Consider the following 19,949-nt stretch of genomic DNA (forward strand, 5'->3'; position numbering starts at 1 on the left):
GGGGCCTGCCTTGATGGAACATTATGGGAAGCTGAGCTTTTGAAGCAGGCCTTGCTTACACTCGCACCGCCTTCCAAGGCAGGGAGAAATGCACCCTCACGTCTTTACACTAGAAGAGGTGGGGAGCTGATTTTAAGGCATGGTATTACCCCCCAAGAGGTGTTTCATTGGATCTGGGCACATAAAAGCACCTTGGCTGTGCCCCCCGGGGGCCGGGGGCGGGCGGGGCGGGGGGGGCGGCACTGACAAAGCTGAATATCCCCCACCAAAGAGCCCTTGCGGGAGCAGCGCCGCTCTGGGAAACACCTGTTCAGCTGCCCTAGGCGGGCTGCCCCTTTATCATTTTTTCCAGGTCGCAGCAGAGCTGGCTGGGACAGACTGCCAGGTTGCCGGTGGACGCCCGGCTCCCGTCAAGCGCCGGCATCTCATCCAAACAGGTTGAAATTAGGTTTCAAAACTACCTGGGAGAAAGAAAGATGAGGTGGAAAGTCGCTGATGCGAGCAGAAATGCCGCAGTGATAGCCGATCGGGGAAGGGAGCGGGCAAGGGGAGCCGCTGCAAACGCGTTAAAACGTGCTTCTCTTGAAGCCTGTGGCTCCCTGGTCTCCCCCCAACTCCCTCTTTTATTAACTTAGCCTCTTTTATGAGTACTTTAATAAAACTAACTATTTTCTACCCTGTGCCGGGAAGATCATAAACACTCCTGCTTTAGAAAAATAATAACTTAGGATTCCTAGGGTATTCGCAAGAAAGGAGATGGGGGGTGGGGGTGGGGGGGGGAGCAGTGACGGGCACCACCTAAGGGCTCCTGTTACAAGGAGTCAGAGGTAAGCCGGGCACGAGGGTCCCTTGTGGAAATCCCACTGGCACCACATGAAAGGAGGCGAATCTTTGTAGGCCTAGGAAGGAAGATAATCTTTTATGACTCCTAACTTAACGCGTTTATATCCAGTGATTTGCCATCTAATCCGTGTGCTTTGCCTGGGGTCACCAGAGTCCTTTCTGCCCTGTGTGTAGAATGAGGCTGCGCAGGGGGAGGGGCGGGAGCCTCATCCCTAAGCCCAAGCTCAAGGTCTGTTCTGAACTGGCAGGCCACCCAGAAACCCTAAGACCTCTTGGGAGAGTTAATGAAGAAGATCTCTCGCTCTCGCTCTCTCTAATACCCCATATCTAGTCCATCAGCAAATCCTGTTGGCTCACATTCCACATATATTCAAAATCAGTCCACTTTTATCATCTCTACTGTTGTCACCCCACCAGGTCTCTCTGTTCCTACTCCCTGCCCCTGGCTCCACCCTTGTGTTTTGTCTCCGCAGCAGAGCCCGAGAGCTCTGGTGGGGTCCCCACCGCCACCACCGTCCCGCCCAGATCCCTCCCTGAACTCCCTACCTCTTCCACATGCACCTGCTCATTCGCTGGGATTCAGCTGCCCTGGCCTCGGAGCCCCATCCCCCCCAACTCAGGGCTTTTGCCGCCAACCCACCCCTATGCCTGGAACGCCGCCCTAGTTATCCACATCTCACTTCCTTCAAGTCTACCCAGATGTCACTTCCTTGGCAATGCGTTCCTTGATTATCCTGTTTACATTTACCATGGCCAAGCCAGCGTCCTCTGTCCACCTCGCCTACTTTGTTTTTCTCCCATAGCACTTGTGACAGTCCAGTACACCATGCTTGTACTCATTCTGTTCCCCCTGACCTGCACATGAAGGCAGGATTCTTGTCTCTTTTTGTTGTTCATTGTTGTACCTTCAATGTCTGGAACACTGACTACTGGCTCGTAATAGGTACTCAACAGGTATTTTTGGAAAGAATGACTACTATGTCCATTCTTTGGTCAAAATTCTGAACAATCGGGAGGAAATTTTGCTTCAGCCTGACGGGGACGTTCCGGTGAGCTGGGCTGCGGCAACCAGCTCCTTCTAGAACATGGGGGTGTGGTGGTCGGGGCAGAGAGCTTTTGAGAGAACGTGCGGGAGGGCAGGTCAGCCACTGACCCAGAACTTGGGAAGCTGGACTCCCAGTTTGAAAGCAGAATATAAAAAGGAACCGTACCCACCAGAGCCGCAGCATTCATGCCAGTGAGAGGGCACTTCTCAGCAGTTGGGGAGAAACCTTCCCTTAACTCTGTGGCCTCCTTCTGGGGCCAAAAGCCGCCAACCGTGATGAAACTGGGTATGGCCACTGTGGCTTCTCTGCTCTCTCCCCTTACTGCTCTGTTCCTATCATCACAGGAGTGCTCAGAGGGGCCACGCAGAGCAATGGAGGCAGAATTAGCTGCTGGAGGATATATGTAGAGCCACTCAGAAGGAGATTTTATAGCTTGGATTGTCATGCTTTCGGGAGAGGGTTTAGGAGTCGAGGACTTGGTATTCATAATCCTGGCTTGGCCACTTTCCCTTAATGCCTGTATGACCTGAATAAAATGTCGTATACCCGCATTCTACCATCTGGACCCAGGGATGATTATCCCAGCTCTAACAAAGCGGGTGCGGTCGAGATGTCTAAACCCTGAACCTGCCCTTGACTTCGGATGTAATTTGGAGCTTCTCCAGCTGTTGCTCTTGGAAACTGGAATCAGAGAGTGGAATGCTCCAAACTTTCTTTTCCTGCCAATTTAAGACCTCAGTCTCTGATCCGGTCTGGGGGTCCCGAAGTCCACAGCGGACACAGGAGTAATGTGATACTGAGGTATCCAAAAGAGAGCATCCGTGGGGGGATAGGGTAACCAAAGAGAAGGTCCAGATATAAAGAGCCTCGAGATGACAACTAGTAAGAGAAAGAAACATTAAGAAGCAGACAGGTTTTAAAGAGTGAGTAAAGCAGACCGAAGCCTAGAGCCTGGCCGTCTTACACCCTCTCTCTTGGAAGGTAGGGCCTGTTAAAGGCACTAAGACGATTCAGATAGGAATAGGTAACTTTAAGTTAAGTTTGGAACAGATTCAGCGGCAGACAGAAGGTCTTCATCTCTTTAAACAATCGGCTAAAACAAATGTCCATAAAAACAACTCATCTAGAACTTTCCTCAAAACACTCTTTTTAAATTTTCTCTAAGGTAAGTTCGCAAATTCGTTGTGTGTTTGAAGCATAACCAACGTGTGTCTCATCCCTGGTCAGCTCTGCCTCTCTGCCAGGCCAGATGCACTTCTGGATACCAAAGCCATGGCTCCCCGCCCTGTCTGTGGCGGACAGGATTTGCAGGGAATACATCTGGAGACTTGAGCTAACCGAATTTTAAAGCTACTAAAATCGTGGCTCATCATCCTCACTTTAAAAATTGACAATTCTGCTACTCTCAGCAGATTTCAGCCTATTTTCTGAATGCTTTAGAGTTTGCAAACACTTTCATATACATCATCTCATCTCGTCTCTGTCCCTCTGGCAAGCGATGAGGTAAAAAAAGAAAAAGAAAAAGAAAGGAAGGAAGGAAGGAAGGAAGGAAGGAAGGAAGGAAGAAAGAAGAAAGAAAGAGAAAAAAAAAAGGACTTACTTCAGATGAATCCCAAAACGTGACCTATTTGGTCCCCATGCCATCTATTATGGATTGAACTAAACATTTTCGGCACAAATGAACAGATTCACTGATTTACAAAACCAGACTATAAAAAATTTATACCTGCCTTCTGGCCATAGGATAGAAGTCTTCTGTTAAACAACAAATTCCTGGGGGCAGGAGGTGGAAGAGGGTGACAAGGACGTCCTGTTCAGCCCTGCAAACTCACTCTCTGCCTTCTTGTCCCCTTCCTGTGGACCCCCAGCTGACACTCAGGGAGCCCATCCTGGTATATCCTTAACCTTCCCCTTTATGCACCAGACAGAAGCTAATGGAAGGTCCACTGATTGAATTTTGTGCTTATAGTTCCTGAGGTGAGGTTATAAAGAAAGAAAACCCTAAGTGGGTTGAAATAATAACAACCTCAGGGGCATGCCCAAGGATTTGATGGGATGATCCAAGCCTAGAGTCACATGATGGTACATCTAAGTCCTGCACCCCTCCTCCCTTTTGGACCCCACATCTAGACTTCCCTGAACCCTCCCCACTCACCACCATTCCTGGCCGGAAGGTGCGACTCAAATCTCCATGGGGCTCCTGACCCAACAGACACATGGGGGCATCGGCTTTCCGGAAGTGCCCTCCAGGTGTCAAGGGTGGGCTTCCTGACAGCCCCGGCCGCCACACAGTGTCCTCAGTGCTCTTCCTCTCTTGCTCAGCTCCCCGTGTCAAGGTCCTCAGCTCTGCAGTCTCCTTCTCTGCCAGCCCACTGTGGGATGCCAGCACCTGTGCCTCAGCCTGTCTCCCCAGCGAGGCCAAGCTCTGCAGAAGTCAAGACAATGCTTCTCTCCTCCATTTGCTGTCGTGTTTTCCTAGCCAGGGACACCGAGAGTGCTTCTCGTCCCTCCCCATGATTCACAGAGTCCACATCAGATACAGGTGATCCTTGAACAACCAACATAGGTTTGAACTCTGCAGGTCCGTTACAGGTGGATTTTTTTTATATATATATAAATACAGTAGAGTACCATAAATGTATTTTCTCTTCACTATGATTTTGTTTATGACATTTTCTTTCTTTCTGGTTTCCACTATTGTAAGAATATAGCAGATAACACATAGAACATACAAAATATGTGTTAACTGCTTATGTTATTGGTAAACCATCCGGTCAGCAGAAGGCTATTGGTAGTTAAATTCTGGAAGAGTCAAAAGTTATACATGGATTTTTCAACTGTGCTCAAGGGTCAGCACCCCTAACCCCAGTATTGTTCAAGGCTCAGCTGTAGTCTCTCTGGACCCAAACACAATCCGTGGCATTGGATGGAAGGAAGACAATACCCATTACTATCACATCCTTGTACCCATTCTTTCTTTTTTTTTAATGTTTATTTATTTTTGAGAGAGGAGAGAGAGAGACAGACAGACAGAGCGTGAGCAGGGGAGGGGCAGAAGGAGACAGAGACACAGAATCCAAAGCGAGCTTCAGGCTCTGAGCTGTCAGCACAGCACAGAGCCCAACACGGACCCACTCACCGTCAGATCATGACCTGAGCCAAAGTCAGATGCTTAACCAGCTGAGCTGCCCACGCCCACTGTACCCATTATTTCTGATCCCTGAAGCAGCTTTCTCCTTGACTGAGGAGCAGAATTCGTCATGGCAAAATGTGACTCTTTGGCATAAGGATTGTCTTGAGCTGGTTATTTTTAAGAAACTGCAGACATGAGAAAAAGCTCTGAAAACTGAATAGGAGCTACCCTTTTGTAAGAGACATTTACATTTTTAAGGGAAACCTTCATTTGTACGAATGTCTCCCTGTCTGTAACAAGAGGATGAAGAAACTCAATGCAGAAGGCAATGACTTAAGTCTGCATAACAAGCTTACCCTTGTTGACCGTGCTTTTCCTGGTAACCCCATAACCGCCTTCCCTACCCCTCAACGTCCTCTTTTGGCTCTAGCTGGAGATATTATTTAAGGCAGTGGCTAGGCTATTTAGGGAGTGAGTGGCTCAGTTTTTCTGGGTCTTTCTCATAGACACAGGAGGTGTATATATTATTCAACCTCTGTTGTTCTGTTACTCTGTCTTTTATCACAGGGTAGGGGTTGGTAGCTCAGCTAAGAACCTAGAAGGGTAGCGGGAGAATTATGTTTCTCCTCCAGACAGGCCTCCCCCTTTTCTCTTCAAATCACTCATGGAAACTGCTGCCTGAGGAGTGACCCACCCCCCAACCCCTCCCCCCCCCCAAGTCAGGGACCGAGATTGCTGCAACGGCATCTCAGGGTTCCAGCAAGAGACTCACGTGCCTTCAAACTGCAAAGTTTTCTTTTCCTTCTGAGATGATCGATAAGGGTACTGGGTCCCTGGCTTCCGGCAGGTGATGGAGAGAGGGGGTTCCAGGTCAGCACAGCCTCCTCCCCTCTATTCCCCACCAATAATTCATGACTCAGTAGGTTTTCAGAGGTGGCCCCCAGAACAACTCCCCCCCCCCCCCACGTCCACTGCTACCCTTAGGCATTTTCGGACGTTTGTCCCATAACCTGAGTATTCAAGGCTTGTCCGTTTGTCAAAGGATCGATCTACGTCATGAGTTTGGGCTTTCTCAAAGTAGAAATCTCCATCTCCGGAACTAGCTGCTCTGAATGAAAAGACAAGTGCGTGTGCTTTTCAGTTCTCCTCATCTGTGCCTGTTGTCTTCCTTAAGGCTCTCTTGAGAATCCTCCATAAGTACGGCCCAACCCTCCCCTTGTAGGACATGTGTACGTCTTTGGGAGTTTCCAAGACTTTGAGAATTCATCATTTTTGGTGCGGAAAGGTACCCAGGAAGAGCTAGGGATACACTAAGTAGGTAAAAAGTTCTGGTATTCCCCGAGTGGAAACTGTAGAAAAACATGAAAAATAATATTATCAGAGAACATGCTCCCACTGCCAAAGCATACCCTTCCCATCCACAAGGCATCTCGGGTGCGGGATAATTTGCAACAAGGATGTTGCTCCTTAAAGGTCAGGAGGGAACTAAGTGGGCCAACAGGATGCTGAATAACCAAGGAAGGCTCCTTCCTGGTGATCCTTCAGAAGGATTTATTCCTTCCTGCCTGGCTGTGGCTCATCTATACAGATCTGTCGCTGCATGGAGAGCTAGAGTACATACCACCTCTATGAAGAGGAAAAAGGAAACCAACTTATCAACTATTGTACGAGGGTATCTCTTTCCTCTGCTTCTGTATGAAATCAGGAGGAACGTGTCATTCCTTATTCCTTCCTGCAGCTCCTAGAAAGGGCAGCCCTCACTTTCTAAATAGAGCTCTTGTACTTAAGTCCAATGTCAAAGTCACTTAAGAACTCTCCGCCCTTGATTCTGATCCTTTCTCCTGTCAAAGTGACGGTGACATTAATCAGTGTGCACAGAGGGGGGCTTTGTGCCAATTAACAATTTCTCATTAGCTTAATTAGGGGACACATGTTTTTAATCACAGCTAAGAAAGTGGAATGATTGAAGAATTGATTCCGAGCTTTTGAAAGCCTCTCTGTCAGTGCACGGAATTTAATTCTGCAGATGGGCTTGAAAACAGACAGAGGTAGAAAGAAACGGCCTGAAATGCCATGGCCTCACGGAGCGTAATAGGGGCATCCAGAGACACAGCACAGGTATTTCTGGTATGGATCAAAGACAATCTTTTTCAGGCCATCTAAAGAATCAAAGGTCTCGCCCTCTGTGTTATGTTATATGAGATATCCGAGTGGAACAATTTTCTTTTCTTTTCCACTAACTCTTCATCCCTAGGTTCCAAGTAAACAGATCTCATGGTTGTGAAGATGTTCAGATAATGTAGGTAGTTTAAAGGCGGCTTGAGGTGAGGAGGGTGGGAGCCGATGGTTGTTCTGGTAGAACTGACTGTAAAATCTGGAGCTCACGGATGACTTGGGAAGTCTGGAACTGTGCAGCCTGTTCACATCAGAAAATGGTTTGACTTATGGTCCTGCGTGCTTGTAACCTGACGATGTGTGACTGTCATAGCCCATACATCACCCCAAAGGCCATTCATTCAGATCATGCAAATCCACGGGTGATTGTTGAGGAATTTGTACCCTAAATAACATTAGTTTATATAGACATTGGGTCTATATTGGTTTTGGCTCTATACATGCAGCAGACTCATGATCCCAATCATTTGAGGGCACTTTTTGGGATGAGCACTGGGTGTTATATGGAAATCAATTTGATGATAAATTATATTTAAAAAAAAAAAGAAAATGAAAAGATAACTCAAAGACTGAAAGAAAATATTGGCAAATCACATGTATCTAGAATTTATAAAAAATCTTAACAATCTAACAATAAAAAGATAAGTCAATTTAAAAAAAATAGGGGCGCCTGGGTGGCGCAGTCGGTTAAGCGTCCAACTTCAGCCAGGTCACAATCTCGCGGTCCGGGAGTTCGAGCCCCGCGTCAGGCCCTGGGCTGATGGCTCAGAGCCTGGAGCCTGTTTCCGATTCTGTGTCTCCCTCTCTCTCTGCCCCTCCCCCGTTCATGCTCTGTCTCTCTCTGTCCTAAAAATAAATAAACGTTGGGAAAAAAAAATTAAATAAAAAATAAAAAAAATAAAAACCTAGTAGACTAACACTTCACTAATTATGATATTTTAACAACGTAGGCACAAATATTCCTTCTCTGTAAAATGCAATCTCTGCTACTATACTTCTGCAATTATTTTTTTTCCTTATTGAAAAATGCAATGCATTTTAATTGCAGGAAAATTGAGAATTACAATAAAACACAAAGAAGGAAGAAAATGTCAGCCATAACTCCACTTAACCAGATATAACCACTGTTTTGATTTTAATGGATAGCCTTTTTCACTCCTTATATTTTCTAATAAAATGGGAATCTATTGTACTTCTGGCCTTAAAACATGCTTTTCCACTTACTGTATCATTGTCACCCAGCACTGCTAAATGCCCTTGTACAACATGATTTTTAATGACTGCATAGTATTCTAGCTCATGAATTTGTCATATTTATTCTACAACATTATGGGTATTTCCATTTCTGTTATTATAAGCAGGGATAAAGTGGCTATACTTGAATATAAATCTTTTCAAGCATCCGTGATCATCTCTTCAGAAGAAATTTCTAGAGGTGGAATTGCTGAGTCAAAAATTATGTATATTTTAAAGACTGTTGAACATATTATCACATTGCTTCCCCAGAAAAGTTATACCTACCCATTTACATTCCTAGAATCTACAATATGGGAAAGATAATTTTTTAAAAAGTAAAAAATGGTTATACCTCATCATCACTCTTAACTTGTAATGTTGTCTATCCCTGAAATCAGATATGGTCTTCCATAGTTATTGGTCATATATCTTTTTGTGAGCTGTTAAATGATATTCTTCTCTTATTTTGTACCTTAGAATGTTAATCTTTCTATTGTTCGCTAGTGAGAATTTTTACATATTAAGCGTATTAAACCATTTGCCCACAACCTTAAAAATGGCTTGCTCTCTCCCTTCCTTATGATGTGTTTTGTTGTTGTCAGTCATGTGAAGTTTTAACGTTGGATAAGTTAAATCTGTTATTCTGTTACGGTTCTTCCTTTCCTATAATGTTTGGAAAATCTTCACTGTTCTGAGATGTTATATTCACCAATATTTTCCGTTTTCATTTTTTTCACTTTTTAAAATTCTGTGATTTAGTTTTGTAGGTTGCATGGGTAGTAATTTCTTCCTCTTTTGTGTGTTCTTTGCAAACTGCCAATTGGCCTAACGCTGTTCATGGAAATGTATAGCCTTTCTCTAACTGTGTTCTACGGAACACTGATGCTTAAGGATTCTTGAAGAAAGCATTTTTTTCAGATACATATATATTTAAGAGATGCTGAATAATCTATTCCTTCATTAAGATTCACAGAGCGTATTTCCATTTAAAAGCTTCAAGAAGTGCTGTAGTAACTATTTTATCTTGCTCTACCTAGAATTATGTATCTAATCATGTAATCCTTTTACAAACAACATCTGTTAGCATCAAAGAAACCAAGATTCCATAGAACACGTGGTGAGTACCTAACTTGGAAGGTCAAGAAGCTACCTTTATCAAATTCTATTGTTGGAAGTATCTGAAGAGATCCCATATGTATGTAGTACCCTCTTAACTACTTGGGTTCTAAATAAATTGAGAAATAAGAATTAGTAGGGCAGGGATGCTTGGGTGGCTCAGTCGGTTGAGTGTCCGACTTCGGCTCAGGTCATGATCTCACAGTTAGTGAGTTTGAGCCCCGCGTTGGGGTCTGTGCTGACAGCTCAGAGCCTGGAGTCTGCTTCAGATTCTGTGTCTCCCTCTCTCTCTGCCCCTCTCCTGCTCACACTCTGTCTCTCTCAAAAATAAATAAACATTAAAAAAAATTAAAAAAAAAGAATCAGTAAGGCAAATGGGGGTCAAAACATTACTTTTATTATTGTGATTGGGCATGTTAGAGGATTAGCGTAGTGGACAAGCCAGATGCGCCCTGCTAACTGAACCCCCAAATTCAACACAGCCGTTGAGTCTCAGGCAATTCCTCTTTCCAAGTGCTGCTTTCCAAGCTAAGACATACAGACTTACAGACAAATATCCTGTCATCTATAGGCAGCTAGTTCCGAAGAGAAGAAAAAGGAGAGTGATGAGCCGAGCAAGCTTGTTCCATTCTTCCAAAACCTAAGAATCATGTAAATTACTCCCTCTTACCTTGGTGTAACAAGGGGCCAGAGGTGGCTAGAGAAAATTCCTCAGCAAGAAGATAAGGAATCTTCCCAGTGGGAAAAAGACATTCTTTGCTCATCCTGGTTCACGTTTAGTTCTCCAAATCCATTGTGTTTGACCTTGAAGAGTAATGGGTGTGGTTATCTCCCCAGCGAGAGGTCTGCTGGGAGCACTCAGCTTCTTACCTTCTTAAGTCTACTTTCCCTAACACTGGCCACTGCTCTTTTGGGTATCCTTTCCAGAGGGAGTTTAGATTTTCCTTCCAGAAAGCTGTGAAATGGATCAAAAACAGCACATTAATCAAAACAATCCTAAGGCCCCCAAGTGGGAGCTGAAAACTCCCTATTCTATTTTCCATCCTAAATTTGGACTAATAACACACATTATCAGAGATTCTCCTGGGAGATGACACATAAGATAAAGACACTTCAATAAAAAAAAATAGAAGCCTCCAATAATAAAATACCAGGAACATTTAGATGGCCCAAATTTGATAATAAACCTTCTCCCATTTTGAAATTTTCAAGGCACTAAATCCCCTTGTAAATGAAAAGCGAAAGATGGTAAAGTCCAGAATAAAGTCAGAAATAAGGTACTCTTCCATTGATCTTTCTATTCCCATGCCATTACCATACTGTTTATTGACTACATTTTAGAATATGTTTGGCTATCAGCTGGTGTATACCTACCTTACTCTTCAAAAATATCTTAGCTGCAATTCAACTGGCTTTCCTAGAAGAATGGTAGAATCATTTATCTAGTCAAAAAGGGTGATTTTTATTGGAATTGTGCTCGTTTCATAACGTAATTTGGGAGGATTCGTTGCATTGGATATTTCTATACAGGGATATGGGCTAGATCTCAATTGAGAAATGTTCAGCTGTGCTAATTCAGATAAATATGTTAATCACAAAATAACATTCCCCAGGACTAGTTTCTTTTGTTTTTTTTTAAAGATAAGGGAGGCAAGTATAAAAGAAAGCTAATAAGTAGGGATTGGCAGCTAGCGAAGGTTAGATTTGGAAACAATGTAGAACCGGGATAGGGATCACTTAGGTAGGAAGGTGTTCACAGTGTAAAACAGAAATCAACTGACAGAAGTGACTGAATGGTCTGTCCCAATTAGAAGATTTCAAAAAAATCAACTAAATGATTCCATTTATATATGAGGAACGGGCAAATTGAATACAATGAAAGTGTTGCAGATGGTGTATGACCTCGTCCCTGACTAAAGGGACACGTTATGCTTTCCTTGTTCTGCTTATCTGCTTAGCTGCATGGTGGCTGGACCTTGGCAATAACCTGTTTGACAGATCTCTCCATCATGTCCCCTTGCAGGCATCTAAGATCGGAAGACTTGGAACAGATGACATCAAGCGGGCTTCACTAGATACCTGTCTTGGGCGGGGAGGGGGGTGGCGGCGGGTACAGCGAGAACATCGGTTCCAAACTATGACATCTAAGTTTGCCTCCCAGTGCTGTCACTCGTCTGTCCTAAGACCTGGTGAATTTCTCTCAGCCTCTCTGTGCCTCAGTTTCCACATCTGTGTAAATGAAGGGGGAGGGGAAATAGCACCTACTTCATATAGTCGTTGGGACAACTAAATGAATTGATCAATGTAATGTGCTTACTTACAACACTGTCCAGAATGGAGTAGATGCTCAATAAATATCACCTGTTATTTTTATTTTTATAATTATTCGTATTTCCTAAAGAGGGAAAATCTTTTTCTGCGCTGTAGCAGTTGCTGAATCGATAAGCAAGTCAATTTCTTATTAACTCTTGTGGTATCTTTCTACACTGCCCCCAAACAAAGGTGACTTCCCTTTTAGACACCAGCTGCCTGTGTAGGATGATAGATGTGTAGTAAATATCAGGCGGCATCTGGAATACTTACCCAACTGCTTCCAATTTATCACGCAATGGGGGAGTTGGAAAAACTTTTATATTTAGTGCAATGCTCCCCTACACATCTTTTGCATTAATTTTGGGTGTGATGATTGCTGCCAGACAAGTGTAGACAGTGGAAAAGCCAGTGAGGGGTCCATAACTCTTTGGTAGCTTGGTGTTAGCATTCTTCAGAAGAATTTATGTCATCCCTTTTGTCAGGAAGTATGATGGAAAGCTCAGGATTTTGAGAATTGCTGGAAATGATAAGGAGTTGGGAGGGGATATCGCACAGCACCGCTGCACACTGCAGCTAGATCAGAGATCCCAAGCCTGGCTGCACAGGAGGATTACCTGAAGATTTTTAGGAAAACTTATGTCGGTACCTGGGTGACTCTGTCTGTTAAGCATCCAACTGTTGATTTCGGCTCAGGTTATGATCTCACAGTTCACGGGATGGAGCCCTGTGTTGGGCTCTGTGCTGGCAGTGTGGAGCCTGCTTGGGATTCTGCCTTCCTCTCTCTGCCCCTCCTCCACTCATGCTCTCCCCTCTTTCTCAAAAGAAATAAATACACACACACACACACACACACAAAAGGAAATACTTGTGCCTGGGCGCTGGCCCAGAGCAATTAACGCGACTCCCTGCAGGACAGGGGCGATGCATGACTGTTGAATAACCTCTCACTTGATGGGTCATGACCTTGCTAATATCTCTGACTGTTCTTTGCTGATTATTTTCCCCAAATCCTGACTCCCTCCACTGTCCTTTGTTACCCTTAGAATTCACTGACGCTTAGAGCCAGTGAACTCTAAAAGTTTAGTACATTTCACCTGCATCCGGTCAAGGGAACTGATCTGCAGGATCCCGGACAGCTGGCCATCGCTAGATGATTAAATGCCTTGGGTGACTGAGAACTCACTACCTCTCAAGCTAGACCGTTCTGTTACTAGATGGTGCTGATTGTTCAAAAATATTTTATGCTGGTACCAAATATGTTTCTTCCTACTAACTAAAAACTAGTTTGCTCCCTAAAAATTAATGACATAAACCTAACCTGCTTCACCGGAAGCCCTGCATATAGTGAAAGGTATCTGTTATGTCCTTCCTGACTCTCATCTTAAATCTTAGCAAACCCGAATTGTACCACCGCTCCCAGAATTACAGGATTTACAGACTGCTACTAATCTAGGTTAACTTCCTTCGAACATACCATAGTAGGTTCAAGTCCTTCTTAAATGCAATACACTAAGTTGCAGAAAGCATTCTAAGGGTGATCTGGGAAACCTCCTATGTATCTAATATTCATCTAAAACTAAGTGGAGCATCCTTTAGATGAAAGATAAGCATTAAAGGATATCAAAAGCCTCTGCCAAGAATCTTCCACATGGGAAAATAGTATGCTCATCCATGAATGCAGGGGAAAAAAATACGACACGTTTAAAGAAGGTTAAAGAGACCAATTAAATATGCATTTCTTGAAAACATATATGATTGTGGGGCTCCTGGCGGCTCCTCAGTTGGTTAAGTATCTGACTTCAGCTCAGGTCATGGTCTTGCAGTTTGTAAGTTGAAGCCCTGCTTTGGGCTCTGTGCTGACAGCTCGGAGCCTGGGGCCTGCCTCAGATTCTGTGTCTCCCTCTCTCTCTGTCTCTCCCCAACTTGTGCTCTCTCTCTCTCTGTCTCTCTCAAAAATACATAAACATTAAAAAAATGAAAATATATAAGATTCTAAAAAAATAAAATATGTGTAATTGTATCATTTACTAGGGTTGCCATAGCAAAGATACCACAGACTGGGTGCCTTTAACAACAGACAATTATTTCCTCGCAGCTCTGCATGGGAGAAGTTCAGGATCAAGGTGTGGGCTGGCTGCGTTTTTCCTAAGGCCTCTTTCCTTGGTTTGCAAATGGCCACCTTCTGGCTATGTCCTCAGTGGTTTTTCTTCTGTGTGTCAGCATCCTTGGCATCATTTTGTGTGTCCAAGTTTCCTCTCCTTATAAGGACATCAGTCACATTGGATTAAGACCTACCCAGCAGCCACATTTTCGATTAATGACTTCTTTAAAGTTATTATCTCCAAATACAGTCACATTCTGGGGTACTGATGGTTAGAGCCTCAACATATGAATGGGGGGGGACACAGTTCAGCCCCTAACAATGAATAAAGATATACATTATATGTATGTATGTATGTGTAAATGTGTGTATGTGCGTATGCATGTGTATGTAACATGTTATTATTTAAGGTCTGCATGAATTATTATTTATTAAAGCCCGGGATCACTTCACAGACTCAGAACAATTCTTGGGGCTTTCCCTAGTCTTCCTGCTACTGGCCCCAGGATCTTGGTCTATCTTCCTATCCTGTTTAGGGTATTCATCCCAAGACTGACAGAAACTTGGGACTTACTTTCTGTAGTTACCTCTAAAAGCGAACCACAAAAAATCTTTGAGTCTTTAAGGACTTTTTACATTCTGAAATAATCTTAGACTTCTACAGAAGTTGCAAACGTGGTACAAAAGGGGCCCCTATATCCTTTAGTCAGCTTTCGCTCATGTTAATATCCCACCCCACCGGTAGTACAATGGTCAAACCAGGAAATTAACATTGATACAATGCTGGTAAATAAACTACAAATGTGAGAATTTTCACTAGTTTCTCCGCTAATGCTGTTTTTCTGTTATAGGATCCAATCTAGCATCCACACTGCTTTTCTCGCCTCCTCCCCCAGTCCTTCCTTCTCTTTCATAACCTCGATACCTTGGAAGAGTAACATAACAGTATTCTGTAGAATGTCTTTTGAGTTGGGTTTGTTTGATGTTTTCTTATGAAAACTTCTGATAGAATGAAGTGACACATTTTTGGCAAGAATATCACAAAAGTGACAACATGTCCTTCTAAGTGCATCATAGCAGCAGCTCGTATGTTGATACGTCTTACTGATAGTGTGGTTAATTTTGATCATTGGCTAAACAGGTGTTTACCAGGGATTCAAATTATAATTTTGCATTATTTATTTATTTTTGCTTTTTGGTAACCACCCAAATAGACACCTAGGGGAAAATTTAGACAAATTTGGGGTAGTCAAAAAGATTAACAAATTTACAAGCTGTTGATGGTCTCTGCTTTTGGTCTGATATTCCTTGTTCTTTGCAGCAATGTAAGGGAAAGTCCCACGAAACAATGCTTTTGCTTTTATTTTTTGAGGATAGAAACTTCCAACCTGAAATCACACTTGGTCTCTGTAGAATAACAGTTGTTTAATAATCATAAGACCCCGCTCAAGTAAACAATTTGTCTTCTAAGCTGGTAATTTTGGAGTGGATTTTAGCTTCTACCGTAATTCCTATCAATCGCCACCACCACCCGACGTCCCAAAGAAGCATATGCATTGGTTAAAAATGGTGTGCGTTCTGTACAAACAGCCTTTTTTTTTTTTTTTGTACGAACAGCCTTAAGACAAATTCCTTGGGTCAGCTACCCATCTCTCTCTAAGCAGATTGCTCTTAGCCCTGTCCTGTATCTATGTATAAGCGGGCACCACTTCCCTGGTCTAACTGATTTATTTTACCAGACTTCACTCCAGATGGAACAGACCCTTGAGGATTATATATATACACACACAAATCCTATTGTACTTTCTTTGTGTCTTTTTTATTTGTTTCTCCCCTTCTGAGAGAGGGGGAAACTCACATTAGGGAAATTAGCAAATGTCTTCAGGCAACCTAAAAAGAAATATTTTAAAACCACTTTCCAAATCTTGTGTGGAGCCAGAAATTCCTTTGAGAAACCAGCCACCCCCTCTTCTCACCTCCCTCATCTCTGCATCTCAAGTTAAGAGCATTAGGTAACCGTAGAATTTTAAGTTCCACATCTCTAGACAGGAAGGATGAATTTTAAGTGCGCTCTGCCTGATGTCTGCTTTAAGATGTAACCCTTCCTTCAAACAAAGGGATGGAAAGGTTAGTCTCTTTGCTGTATACCAGTGCTTTGCAAACCCTATTATGCATTAGGATCTCTCGGCATCTTGTTAAAATGCAGAATTGGATGGAATAGGCGTAGATGAGGCTTGTGATTTTGCTTTTCTAACATCCTCGGTGAAGCTGATGCCCTGGTCTGTGGACCACATTTTGAGTTGTAAGGAGATTTCTGGTGAAGTGAGAGGAGAGCCACTGGGACAGGACTGTCATTAGAAATGATACCTGCCAGGCCGGGATGATAGTGGCTATGATGTAAATGTAATGGTAGGCCCTCAGCCACACCTCTGGAGAAAGCTTTCTATTCCAAACAAGAATTTTTTTCTCTTCTTTTTCTTTTTTTGGGTGCGTATTCTCAAGAGAAATGTAGTGCAATGGAACCACTTTAGATTAAGCCACTACATCTGAAATTGGATACTTAATGTGATAGAAACGAAATTCCATTCTACAGGTTGGGTGATGAATTTGGAAGAAAGGCTGGTGTTACAGCATCTTGTTCCAAATGAACCATGTGTATATTGGATATTGGGTAGCTCCATAGAGGTGGATTGGAAAGAGGAGTAGAGGTAGAGGTGGTGAATGTTGAGAACAGAAGAACATCAAGAATGACAGGGACAGAGTAGAGATTAAAGACGACTGGTTACTATGGGCAAGAGTGTATGGAGCACTTTATGCATATTAACTCCTTGATTCTAAAAACAGCCCTATGAAGGAGAAAAGATTCATACTATCATGTTATAGAGGAGCAGAGGATGTTGAGAGAGATTACCATCCTGAAGGACACCAAGCTAGCAAGCATTACAGTTGTAGGACAACATTTGCCATCCCAAAATGTGCCTCACTGGCATGTGGTTATGTCAGGCTGATTGTTTTTAAGAAACAGAAGGTTCAAGGAGCACCTCGGTTAATCGTCCAACTTCAGCCCAGGTCATGATCTCACGGTTCATGGGTTCGAGCACCGCATCGGGCTCTGGGCTGACAGCTCAGAGCCTGGAGCCTACTTCGGATTCTGTGTCTCCCTCTCTCTCTCTCTACCCCTCCACTGCTCATGCTCTCTCTCTCTCTCTCTCTCCCTCCTTCAAAAATAAACATTAAAAATTTTTTAAAAAGAAAGAAACAGAGGCCCAAGAAGAATCTTTGAGCTTCCCCCCACTAATCGCTTAAATAGAACTCTCTAGCTTAACCTCTGTACCACAGTACTCGTCTGAGCTGGATTCACAAGGACTGAAACATTAGAACGAGGACAACTTAGCCAGGCTTCAGCAACCCATTTCTGGAACCAAATTTGAATCTTGCTATCATATAGGTCTCTCCCATCTTTGAAAACATGAATTCCAACATCTCGCTCTCTGACCATCATTCCTGTATTTCCATTTTCTCCCTTTATTATTTATACTTATGCACTTAGATCTCAAGATCACAAGTTCTTCAACCCCACTAGCTCCCACCACCCATCAGCCTCTTCCTGACTTCATTCCCTTACTGACCAGGATAAGCTCCATCACTCTAATCACTGGGCTTACTTCAGCCCTTGCTTTCAGGCGTCCCTGGTCTTGTGGCTCACCCACTCTGCAAAACCCTAGCCTAGAATGAAATGGGATCAGAAAGGAGGCATGCCGACATTGAAGGTGGGCTCCTAAAAATATCCACTTCTCGTCCGCTCCTCCAAAATTTACCAGCCGGATGTGAATGACAATGGCAACATTGGAAGCAAGACGGTGGAGACTCCTTTAGCCTTATATCCTCAACAACTGTGGACTAGAACCCCCAGGCACCACGCTTAGAATTTTTGCAAAAGAGAAACCTATGAAATCGTTAAGATTATTTCAGGTGTGCCTGAAGTTATTCGACAAACAGAGAAACCGTTATCAGAACTGAGATACAGCGGGATGAAAAACCTAAAATACGTGACACTGACTTGGTCACTGAAGACAGGGCACCTAGAAACTGACAGTGGAGAAGGGTGAACCTGTGGACCTGTTACTTAGAAGCAAAATTTTGAGCAAAACATGGGACTAAGATTTTACACTTGCTGATCCAGTGATTCCAGGAAAAGTGGCTGGAGGAATCGAAAAGAGGTAGTCACGATTGTTCATTATTGGAGAGCTATTGTAAGGAGGAAATCATTTCAGGACACAATTGGCCGCTTTTCAATTAGAAGGATAGGAAATAGAGACCGGAAAGGTGGGGCCTTGGAAGGTTAGAAAAGCCTAGCACCTGTAAACTCAAATTTTTTAAAAGATATGATTCAGAAAGATACTTAGTGGCAGAGCCTTCATAAAACGTGTCCGTTGAACAAAAGGAGTCTTCCCTGTGGCAAAGATGACGTTAAAGAATGCCACCTTCCCATGCATTTTTCCAGGCCCAGGGTAAACTGATATTAAGTTACGAAAGAAACTTACGAGACAAGAAGGTAAAGAAAGAAAACAGATTGAGAACACGTCTAGATAATACATTTGGGCTGGCTTTCTGGTGAAAGGAACTGATCAGAAGGAAAGAGATCAGAAACCTCTGAAGATTTTAGGTGATTGTATGGGATCAAAGGGTCTATGAGTCCAGACCAAAAATTCTTTGAGTGTGTGAAACCGGTAGTAACTCCTGGGCCCCTGGACATCACTAGCAAAAAACAAACAAACAAACAAACAAACAAAACAAAGACAGAAGTAAAAAAACCAGACTTCATAAGCTATGCAGCCCTGAAGGAAGAGCTACTCAAAGGGTGTCACCAGGGGCTCCAGAGACTGTGCACAAGGTGACTCCTTCAGCAGAGAGCAATTAAGAACTAATCAGGGAAATGTCCGTGACTCCAGGGAGGGGCCTTCTGGACACCTGCCGCGCAGGAGTCCGTAACTCCAGGCAACCAGTGACGGCTACATTGCTTCTATTCTTCCCTTCCCTAAACGGGACACTTTTTGCAGCTTTTTGTCCTACGTCACTATTATTTTGGGAGAGCAGTTTGCCTCTCTTTTGGGTTCAGATTTCTGGAAACAAAGGGGTGCTTGATGGAGAAGATTAAATACCCTCTGAAGATCTTGAGCTTTGAGTCGGAGGGAGGGATTATACGGGGATCTGAGTTGCCTCCCCAGGATGAATGGATGCTAGAGTTGGGGTGGATGAGTGTGTTTAATGCTTGGGAAGAAGAATGGAAGGCTTATTTGGTGACCAGAAGGATTGACTGTGGTAGACAGTGGTGTAGACTATTGTTTCCCTCCTGTGACTGTGGTGTAGACTATTGTTTCCCAATTATTTTCCTATACCTCCTAGACAGCCAGCTAGACAACACTGCCCAGTCCCTATGGCAGGCAAGTAGAACCCCATGACGGTCTTCTAGCTGATGGAATGAGAGACTGGTATGTGCCACTACCAGACTTGGTCCATAAAGGCCAGCTCAATTGCCCACACTGGCTCTTCGTCCGTCCGCTGGCTTTCTGCCAGTGCCCAAGGTGACCTTGGAAAACCGTGTGTTACAGATGGTGGACTCTATCAACCCAAATTCCCGAATAACTGCTTGCTTGAGGCTGGTCTCCCAAGCTCCACTGAGTGGACGTTACGTACATAAGAAAGAGACTTCTTTTGTGTTGAGCCACTGAGATGTGGGGCTTTCTTTCATAGAAATAAAGCTTATTTAGTAATGCAGTGTGGGAAGGGCTCTCAAAGCAGAAGAAAAAAAAGAAAAGCATGGAAGTAACTATCTCTCCTGCTCTGCAAGCCTGGGCTTCAGAATAGAAGCAGCAGTTCTGTTCCTCACAAATGTTAGTTTGATCTCGCTGCCCAGAGTGGATCCAGCCACCACGCCTTATACCAAAAGAGACCAAATACGGTTTTCCCTTCCATCCCGCAGAAG

This window comes from Herpailurus yagouaroundi, unplaced genomic scaffold (genome assembly GCF_014898765.1).
Source record: "Herpailurus yagouaroundi ecotype Mexico unplaced genomic scaffold, PumYag 195, whole genome shotgun sequence".
NCBI lineage: Eukaryota > Metazoa > Chordata > Mammalia > Carnivora > Felidae > Herpailurus > Herpailurus yagouaroundi.